Genomic DNA, 9,451 nt, shown 5'->3' with positions numbered 1-9,451 from the left:
GCTCCAAATGAGTGATGTGCCTGTGTAGAGAGTGAGGAATGTTTGTTGGACCTTGGAGTTCATAACACCTAGTACAGCACCTGCAGCCCCCTCCCCCACCTTTCTCATTTCTCCTGAGCCTCAGTCTTCTCATCTGAGAAATGGGTGGGTGGTGCCACCCACTTGGTAGATGGGTGTGAGCAAACTGAGAAGTATCCAGTAAGTGTCACATTTAGGGGTGGGGTCTGGGGTACAGACATGGTCAGATAGGTGTGACCCGTGGCCCCTAATGATGCCATAGGGAAACGTTCTCACTGACCATTACAGAAACTGGCATTTTGTGATGACTCTGAAGAGTGCTCTGCCATTTACTTTTCTTGTCACTATACCCAAATACTTGACTAGAAGCGACTTAAGGGAGAAAGTGTTTATTTTTGCTCATGGTTTGAAGGGATTCAATCCATTATGGTGCGAAAGGTGTGGTGTCAGACTCTTGAGGCAGCTAATCACATTGGATCTGCAACCAGGAGGCAAGAAGTGGGGTCAGATAATAAAACGGCAAGGCCTACCCCCTGACGACCTGCTCTGCCCAATTAGGCTAGGTTCTGCAACCTTCCAAAACAACACTGTTAGCTGGGGACCAAGTTTTCACACACATAAGCCTGTTGGAGGCATTTCACATTGTAACTACCACAAATTGTCTATGGAAAAGTCTGGGTTTTCCTAAGGATGTCAATAATGGAAGAGCTGGTGGAGTCTTTCCCAGGAGGCAGCTCTTTATCTGTGATGGGCGGTACAGAAGGGCGGTCCGTGAAGAGTCCCTGGTAGACTGACTTCACAGTGCTCGCTGGTAAAAGTCAGAAGGAACACTGCAGCCATTCGGGTCCCTTGGGGCACAAGCTCCCCCACGGTGCTTACCTTGGTCTTTGCTTACCTTGGGGTTTCCCTTCCTTTTCATTAAAATGGGTCCCCTCTCGTTACCCCACTGGTATCTCTCCACCTATGCTAATACCCAACCCTTTCTTCCTTAGCATTCATCAGGTGTTCTGGTTAGGGTATGAGGTGTCCTTCCCAAGCCTCTGGTCCCTGGGTCTTCAGAGTTGTCTTCCAAATAAAGGGCTAACATACTGATAGATTTGTAACCTGATAACATTGTTGGGGGTCATGAGAAGCTAGGGGGTGAGGCCTGGCTGGCTGAAGATCACTGTAGCTACAGCTTTGGAAGACTGCCGTGAGGTGGGTAACTTTTCTGGATCCTATGTTCACTGCCATGATGCTGGGCTTACCACAGTGGGCCCAGGGGCATCAGAACCTGGGGACCATGACCTGAAACCTCAGAAATCATGAACAAAGCAAAATCCATTTTCTCTTAACTTTTCTCCTCAGTTCTCCATCACAGCATGGAACAGCGGAGATGCCAGCCCTGGCATCGTGTTAATTAAGTGTTTGTTTTTGTCTCCTTGTCTTTCTTGCACAGAAGCACTTCTTGTTCTAGCACAGGGCCAGCTCCCCATAGGTACTTAATGAAGAGTGGAATGAGGAAAGGAACAAACACAGAGGATGCCTTTCCAATCGACATGTTTTCATGGTGACTCTGGTTGACAGCTCTGTCAACTAAGAGTTTAAGCCTAAGTTTTTTAAGAAAAATAAAACCAAACTCTCTCTATTGCCTCCCTGTTCTTTTACAGGGCTCTGGCTGGCTCCAGGGCTGTGAGAAGGTAGCTGGGCAAGCCTTGCCCTCTCTGAATTTCTGAACTTGAGTTATGACTTCCAGACTAAGCAGCATCATCCGTTTGTCTAAATGCTGTCCTGCTGAGGCCATCTCCCTGGTCCTTCAGAAGGAAATAGTTTTCACACGAGAAAATGTGGAGCTCATTAAAAGTGCAGTTGTGAAATTTCTTTCTGAAGAAAACTCATCAGACCCATAACTTGAGACACTTTGAGGAGTGACTTGGGTTGAGTCTTAGGAGTTCCAGAACCAGCGGCCGTGCAGGATCCTGTCTTGCCTTCAGCCCCAACCCTCTCCTACTTCCTGCCAGTGATTTCTTCCACAACCCCAAACTGTCTCTCAGGCATGAGGTAGAGCTCGGTGGGCAAATTTGGTCTCTCTCTCTCTCTCCCTCCCCCCCCCCTCTCTCTCTCCTCTCTCTCTCTCTCTCTCTCTCTCTCTCTCTCTCTTCATTAAAGAGTTTTATTACTTTGAGAAGTTCATATGGTTTATCATGTTCTCTCCTCCCCCAATTCCTCCCAGATGAACCGTCTTCCTAACTCATGCAACTCTGCTCTTTTCATTTTCCTATTAAGCTCAGTTTGTGCTGCCCATATCTCTTGGGTAGGTGGCCATCCACCAGAGCCTGGTTAAGCTACCAGGGCTCCCACCTTATCTAAACCTACTTTCTGTCTTCCAACAGACATCAATTGCCAATAAGTCTTTAGCTAGGAGCAGGACTCCATGAGCATCTCAACATTCCATGCTAGGATCTTGTCTGGCTTGTGCTTACTCAGGTCTTGTGCACACTGTCACAACTGCTGTGAATTCATAGGTGCACAGTTTCCTTGTCACCAACTGCCTCTGGCTCTTACACTCTTTCCGTCCCGTCTTCCTCTATCATCTCAGAGCCTTGGGAGGAGGGAATGTGGAGTGGTTACCATCTGATGCTGAGCATCCCAGCTTCTTATTCTTGTCACATTGGAAACAAAAAAACCCTCAAGTAGTACTATATAAATGAATAAGGCCAACCATGGTATGAGGCACCAAACATACATTTCAATAGTCATGAGTCACTATACGCTATACAGTCCTCTATTTTCAGCCACTGACTCTGTTGTTTAATGTTGGCGACTTAGGTGTGGGTGGTTCCCATGCCCTTGTTTGACTCACCCAACATTTATCTGCAGGCAGATTTCCCCAGTTCAGTGTCATGTTGTAAGATTTTATTTCCGGGTATGGTAGATTGGAGGTGGCCCCAATTCTTCCTAATACCTCTCTGATTGGCTATAGGATGTTCATAGGCGTGAAAAGCAGATGAACTTGCCATTAGTGTGCTCACTGGGCTTTTTGTGTCTACTGCCTGTTAAGGACACTCCTGGGTCACATTGTAGAATGAGGGAGACAAGCAACAGAGCTGGACCATTCCTGTCTCGTTCACTGACACCATGAGAGTCCTCCAGGAGCTGGTCTTCAGGCAGAGAAGTGAGCTTTGCAGTGTCACTGGGCCACTCAGACAACACATACCTTGACCATCACTACCACGCTGGAGGACATTTACGACGTCCACTACTGTGTCAAGAGACAATGAGGGCCCGGGATGCTGGTGCGCACCTGTTATTCCAGCACCCAGGTGGTAGAGGCAGATGGAGAGCCACAAGTTTGAGGCCAGCCTGGTGTATATGCTAAGCTCCCAAATAACAAGAAACAACTAATACACCACCCTCAAAGGGCTTCTAATCTAGTGGAAGATACACATTCCCTCAACTGCAGTTGCTGTGTCTGCTGCCATCACTGGACAGTTCTTATTAAGTGCTTGTTTTATTTGTTCCAGGTGTCTGTGCAGCCCTCCTAGGTGTATTCTATCATTACCCAAGCTCACAGATAAGGAAACAGACTGGGAGAGATTTCACAGCTAGGGAATGGGGACGTCAAGAAGTGGGCTTTGAAGTGGCTTTAGGTAGGGTTTCATGCAATGAGGAGAGAAGCAAGGAGCCATATGCATGGCTACTTTTGATCTGCAAACAGATCAAGGTGTCTGACAGCTGCTGCAATAAAGTTTCCCAAATCCAGCGACTGGTCTCCTTCAGCGGGCACCAGTACATCAACCTGAGAACGATGCAGTTTGTGAAAAAAAAATTCCTGTGCTAAAAATCAATGTTGCTTCAAGGTGGCGAAACAGGCAGGTGTGCTTGTATCGTGTTGACTTAACTTACACAGAAGCATCCTCTCATTAATCTGCTGAAATGCTTGAAATTCTCACCTTACCTGAGGTGCCGGAGGTGCCAGAAAGAATGCACAAGTGTTTGAGCTATGTCCAGAAGAGTGATGTGTGTGTGAGAGAGAGGGTGCGAATGTGCACGCGCGCGCGTGAGGGCGAGCATACGCGTGCGTGTCTATGCGTGAAGTTTGGGTAGGGCTTCCTGGGGAGGACTGGGAAAGATAAGTTGGAGATGTTGCTGAGAAAAAGTCTCTAATTCCCAACCCAAAGCTGCTCCCTGCAGACTTTCCCCATAAAGGCCGTTTCCTCGTCTGTGGAAAGACGGAACCCGTCCTATCTGGGTATGGGTACTCGCGCAGCGCAGTGCCCGTGGTTAGCTCAACACTGCTCCTGAGAGCTCTAGGGCCTGAGCCTCAGGGCTCGTGTAACCTTTCTTTCTCCCCTCACCCTGCCCCAATATGATTAACTCCCACAGGAAAGGGTTTTGGAGGAACATGCGTGTCTTGCTGGCCAGAAGTGTGGCTTGTAGACATTCTAGACTAGTGCTGAGTTCTGCTCTCTCCTGTGTGGCCACCCTGTTTCCTGAGGACTTGTACTGCTGCGCTTCCTTCCTGTGGTCCTTGGGTTCCAGACCAACCATGAAGCATGATGGCTACAGTAAGCTTGCTGCTGAATGAGGTGCAAGTAACCCAAGGCTCGGGGAAACAGGAAGGCAGGGGCCTGGCTAGGGGATAGTAAGTTCCGTGGAGCCACGTTGGGAACAAGGACTCATGTCTTATTCTGTCCTCCCTAGTGCATTTCGCCCACCCCATGCTCTCTCTCTCTCTCTCTCTCTCTCTCTCTCTCTCTCTCTCTCTCTCTCTCTCGCTCTGTTCCATTCATGGGGTTACATCTCACCATACGGTGTTCATGGTTACCAGCAGCCCCAGGTTCCATCTGGCACTCCTAGGAAGTCCATGGAGACCCAGAATCATCTTGGCTCTGGCTTGCTGGGTTCAGCTCTCAGGAGCATTCCTAAAACAATCTCTGTAGGCCGGGTTGAGTCTTTTGCTCTACAGTTCCCACAATCAGTGGCTGAAAATATTAGGAGCTCATTATCTTGTACTCTTTGGGTCAGAGTGAAAAGCAGGCTAGTAGGAGCACTCTCCTTCTCGAGTCTGTAGGGGAGGGCCTGTGCCTGCCTGCTTCTAGTTCCTAACGGTACCTGTGGCCTTGGGCCCTGGCCCCCCATCAGTGGGCTTCCCTGTTTCACATTTCCCTCTGTGACCCGTCTCCTGCTTGTCATGTATAAGGGCATGTATGATGATGCTGGTGTTCACAAGTAATCCTGTATACTTCCTGTTTAGTGGTTCCCTTTCCATTTTAGGTGTTATAACCATAGGTTCTGGGGACTAAGGTATAGAGCTTTGGGGGCCCATTATCCTGCTTGCATCAAAGGGAACAAGATTTTCTGACTGGTAGGTGTAGAGTCTCAAGCCTGGAGTGCCATCCAGAAGTGTAAGAAGAGTGGGGGAAGTGACACACAGGGATGGGATGCTAAGGGTCAGTGAGAGCCGACAGCCACAACAGAGCTCACGGGGCCAACTAGGTAGCTCTCTTGAACAGTTTGGACTGGAGTTGTCTGATTTCTGCTGGAGATCACCTTCTTCTTTTAGGCCTTGAATGCATGGACTGGACCAAAGTTTAGAATTCACTGTGATATCTCTCTCTCTCTCTCTCTCTCTCTCTCTCTCTCTCTCTGTGTGTGTGTGTGTGTGTGTGTATCTGTCTGTCTGTCTGTCCATCCGTCCATCCGTCCGTCCATCCATCCAGCTGTCTGTCTGTCTGTCTGTCTTTCTGTGGTTTGGGGGATAGAATCCAAGGACTCACACATACTGAGAAAGTGATCTACCGCTGAGACACATTCCCAGGCTTAAAAATAAATAAATAAACTTCAGGGTCTCATTGAGTTACCCAGGCTGCCTTGAATTGAATCTCCTGTTTCACTCAACATCTTGAGTAAGTAGCTGGGCTTAGGGGCTGCAGCACTAAGTCTGGCTTATTGTGATGGGTTTACTTCACCAAATCGTAATTGTGATGTTAATTGTTTTTAAAGCCAGAAATCCAGAGTCTTAGGATGACTACAGGATACACAGATAGGCTTGCAGAACGTGGAGAGGAACTGAACTGGCTGACTTCCGAGCAAGTCCCAGGCATCCCCAGCTCTTCAGGATGGGCAGGGGGGTTGGGAAGAAATTTTAGGGTAATGGAAAACTACAAAATGTATTTTGTTCCTGTCTCTTAAATCCCCTAATTTAAGGGAAAACAATCTTCAAAAGAGTCATAAAGTACCGGCAGGGGCAACTGGAGGGGACGTTTAACTGAGATAAACTGCACTGCTCTCAACTCTGGGTTTTGAATCAACTCGTAAGAGGTACAATGTCAAAGCAATGGTCACACATCTGTCGTCTGAGAGGAAGCAGATGAGAAACAGAACGGCAGAGGCATGCCCTTGGCTGTGGCTCGGTAGTGTCCTGACAGATGACTCCTCTTGGGACATGTTGATGGCAGAGGCACTTAAGGAAGATCAGGGGACATTGGTGGACCTCCGAGGAGAGTGGAACATTCACTAGTGTCCTCTTTAGGAGACACATAGTCATCCATCATTCCTCAGCTTGGCTTTTCATGAAAGAATATGGGAACCAGGAAATTCAAAAGATGCAGAGCCCATGACTTGCCAGGAACACACAGGATGGAGTGGAGTCAAGTATCAGCTTGGAGTATGAGCTCACGAGTTAGCACCACTTAATGGGTATGAACTCTGACCTGGAATGAGATAGCACTGAATTCGAATCTGGACTCTGGTAATTAACAGTGTTGTGATGGCAGGCCAGATAGGCTAAACGTTTTGAACTAAATAAAACCCTCACTGCCAGTTTACAGCTGATCTGTCTAAGCCTCACGCTTCCTTCACGCCTTGTTTCAAACGGAGTCCTGGAGAATGGGGCATGTTCCAGCCAGCATTTCTCTGGCCGAAAGTGATAAAATTCCACACAAGTTGTGCAAGAAAGAATCATGAAGTCACAGGCAGTGTAGTTTTCAGGGACCCCTGGGTCTAGAAGCTGAAAACTTAAACTCAGTGTCTCCACCTCTTGAATTCTAGTCCCTCTATGTTGGGGTTGTCAATCCTTAGGCAGTCTTGTGTCAAGGTGCCTCCCAGGAGCTGTGGGTATGAGTCCATTCTTCTCTATAATACCTTGAATAAAGAACTTTCTTAAGGGTCTAGCCAAGGTCTTGAGACTGTCTCTGATTTGCCCAACATGGACACATGCCTAATCCACACTTGAACTTGTAGCCAGACAGATGGACTGTGTCAGTTGTGTCCTATCTTAAAATTTCAGACTCTGGAGGTAGAGGACCTACCTTGGACCAAATGGCAGGGCCTTAACGTGGAATCAGAATCTCTAGATACAATGGCAGGTAGAGAGATGTTTGGGGCAGTGGGGAGGAGCAGGCTCATCACTGTGGCCTTCGAGGTGACTGCTAAAGAGTCAGTATTGATATAGTAGAGGGCAGAATGGCCCAGCAGATGGAGGGGAGGTCGATTGGCCTGCCTTCCTCATGACAGCCCTACAGGTTGGTCAAAGTGCAAGAGAACGGGGATGAAGTCTGTGGTGATATCTTGCTTGTACCAATAAAGCCTGTCTGAAGGTCAGAGACTGGAGCTTGCCACTAGCTAACCATGGAGGTCTGTGGTGTGGCGGTGGCTTGCGCCTCTCTGATCTCAGCATTTTGTTCTATATCTGACTCTGGGTTTTTATTACTTAGACCAATTAAGAACTCCATTTACAGAAGTCTTTGATTGCTCAAAGCCTCCCTAGGTCAGGCAGTTACCAGAAATGGTGCACTGGTTGGTGGAATTCCTTCATACCAATTTGTCAAAATATATTAAGTGTTTTGCTAATTTCCACAGATCTGGAAGGTCGATTTCCAAAAATGATGTGACGTACCCTTCCCAATGCCGGTTCTCTGGTGGTAAACACTGCTGTCTGGGCACTGCCATCAGCTCTTTCTTCTGTTCCCCTCACCTGGTTTTGTGGTCTCCTCCCATTAGAGCCTGGCTTTCCAGGAGTTGGTGGCAGGCAAAGCAGTTTTGTGATTTTGCCACCCCACCAAACCATCTGAGTCGTGAGTTACAGCGTGTTCCAGTCCAGATTACTTCCCTTTGATTTAACGAAATTAATTTAGAAAGGAATGTTCTATCTCTACAACACAAGAAAAGCCAGCATTGATTGCCATAAATAAAAAAAAAAATGAGTGCACAATTAAGAGCAGTGAAGAAGATCACTAAACCCCAGCTGGACTCCAGTTCTGCCCACGGCCGAGCCGCTGCCTGCTCTCCTTGAGCACAGAGAGGGTGGTGCTGGTTGGAAATTTGTTGAGGTTATGCTCACTGCTCTGGGACAGCAGCAAGAACAGAAGACTAGGAAGGAAGGCCTTCAGGAATTCCTACAATGATGGTGTCCAGGTCACTGTAAGGACCAGTTAAAGTGCCACCTCCCCTGAGGGCCAGCTGCCTTGGCTCTGCCCTCCCTGTTGGACAATGTCTTCTGCTCTTAACCCTGCTTCTCCACCTTTAACCTTTCTTATCTCAGCTGGAATGAAGACCCAGGACACACATTGATCCAAGCACTGGTTTGCTTTAGCCCCACCCATAGATGTCAGGGAAGACAACTGGCCAGCCTGTCAGCACCCACAGCTACAGATGGATATTTTAACTCCAAGGGAAGAAATAATAATAGATAGATCCCTTGACCTGTTGAAATCCTAATCCCCAAGATGACTTGTGTTAGGAGGTGGGGCCTTGGAGGTGACCAGGTCATGAGGGTGGGGCCTTCAAGAATAGGGCTAGTGACCTGATAAATAAGGCCCCCGGGAGCACCTTGGCTCTCCACCACAAACCACCATTGAAGAAGAGCCATCCAAGAGCCACAAAGTAAACCCATGATAGACAGAGGGCATGCTTGGACTTCCAAGGCCTCAGAATTGTGAGCAGTGCGTTTCTGTTTTGAATGTACCCTCAGTCTAAAGTGTCTTGTGACATAAAGCAACCCAAACCAACTGACCCCTGATGGAATCCTTGAAGCCAGGGGCTTCAATCACTCCATTTGCTCCAGGTCAGTAGCTGACAATAGCTGTGAGGCCTCAGTTTCTCTTCAGGCAGAATTCCCCATGGGACGTCTCTGCTTGGCTGGTTTGGGCTTCCTCCTGGCACTGTGGCTGTGTTCAGTGGGCAAATGTCCTGAGAGACCGCGCCAGTTAGTGAAAACTGTACCCCTTTCGTGGGGAGGTGGCAGGGATAACTTTGAAATCCACCTTTTATGAAGTCACAGGTCTGCAGACCCATTAAACCACCACAGTGCCCTGACAAGTGAGACACCTGTGGGCAGTTGAGGGATGAGTGTGCCTCTGGAGAGAGCCACCTGCCCCTCACTGAAGGACCGCTACCTCACCCTGAATGGAATCTTTATGACTTTGCTCTGGTCCACTGCCCCACCTGCCAC

Source organism: Cricetulus griseus, chromosome 6, assembly GCF_003668045.3.
Source record: "Cricetulus griseus strain 17A/GY chromosome 6, alternate assembly CriGri-PICRH-1.0, whole genome shotgun sequence".
Lineage (NCBI taxonomy): Eukaryota > Metazoa > Chordata > Mammalia > Rodentia > Cricetidae > Cricetulus > Cricetulus griseus.
This window is presented reverse-complemented; position numbering follows the sequence as displayed.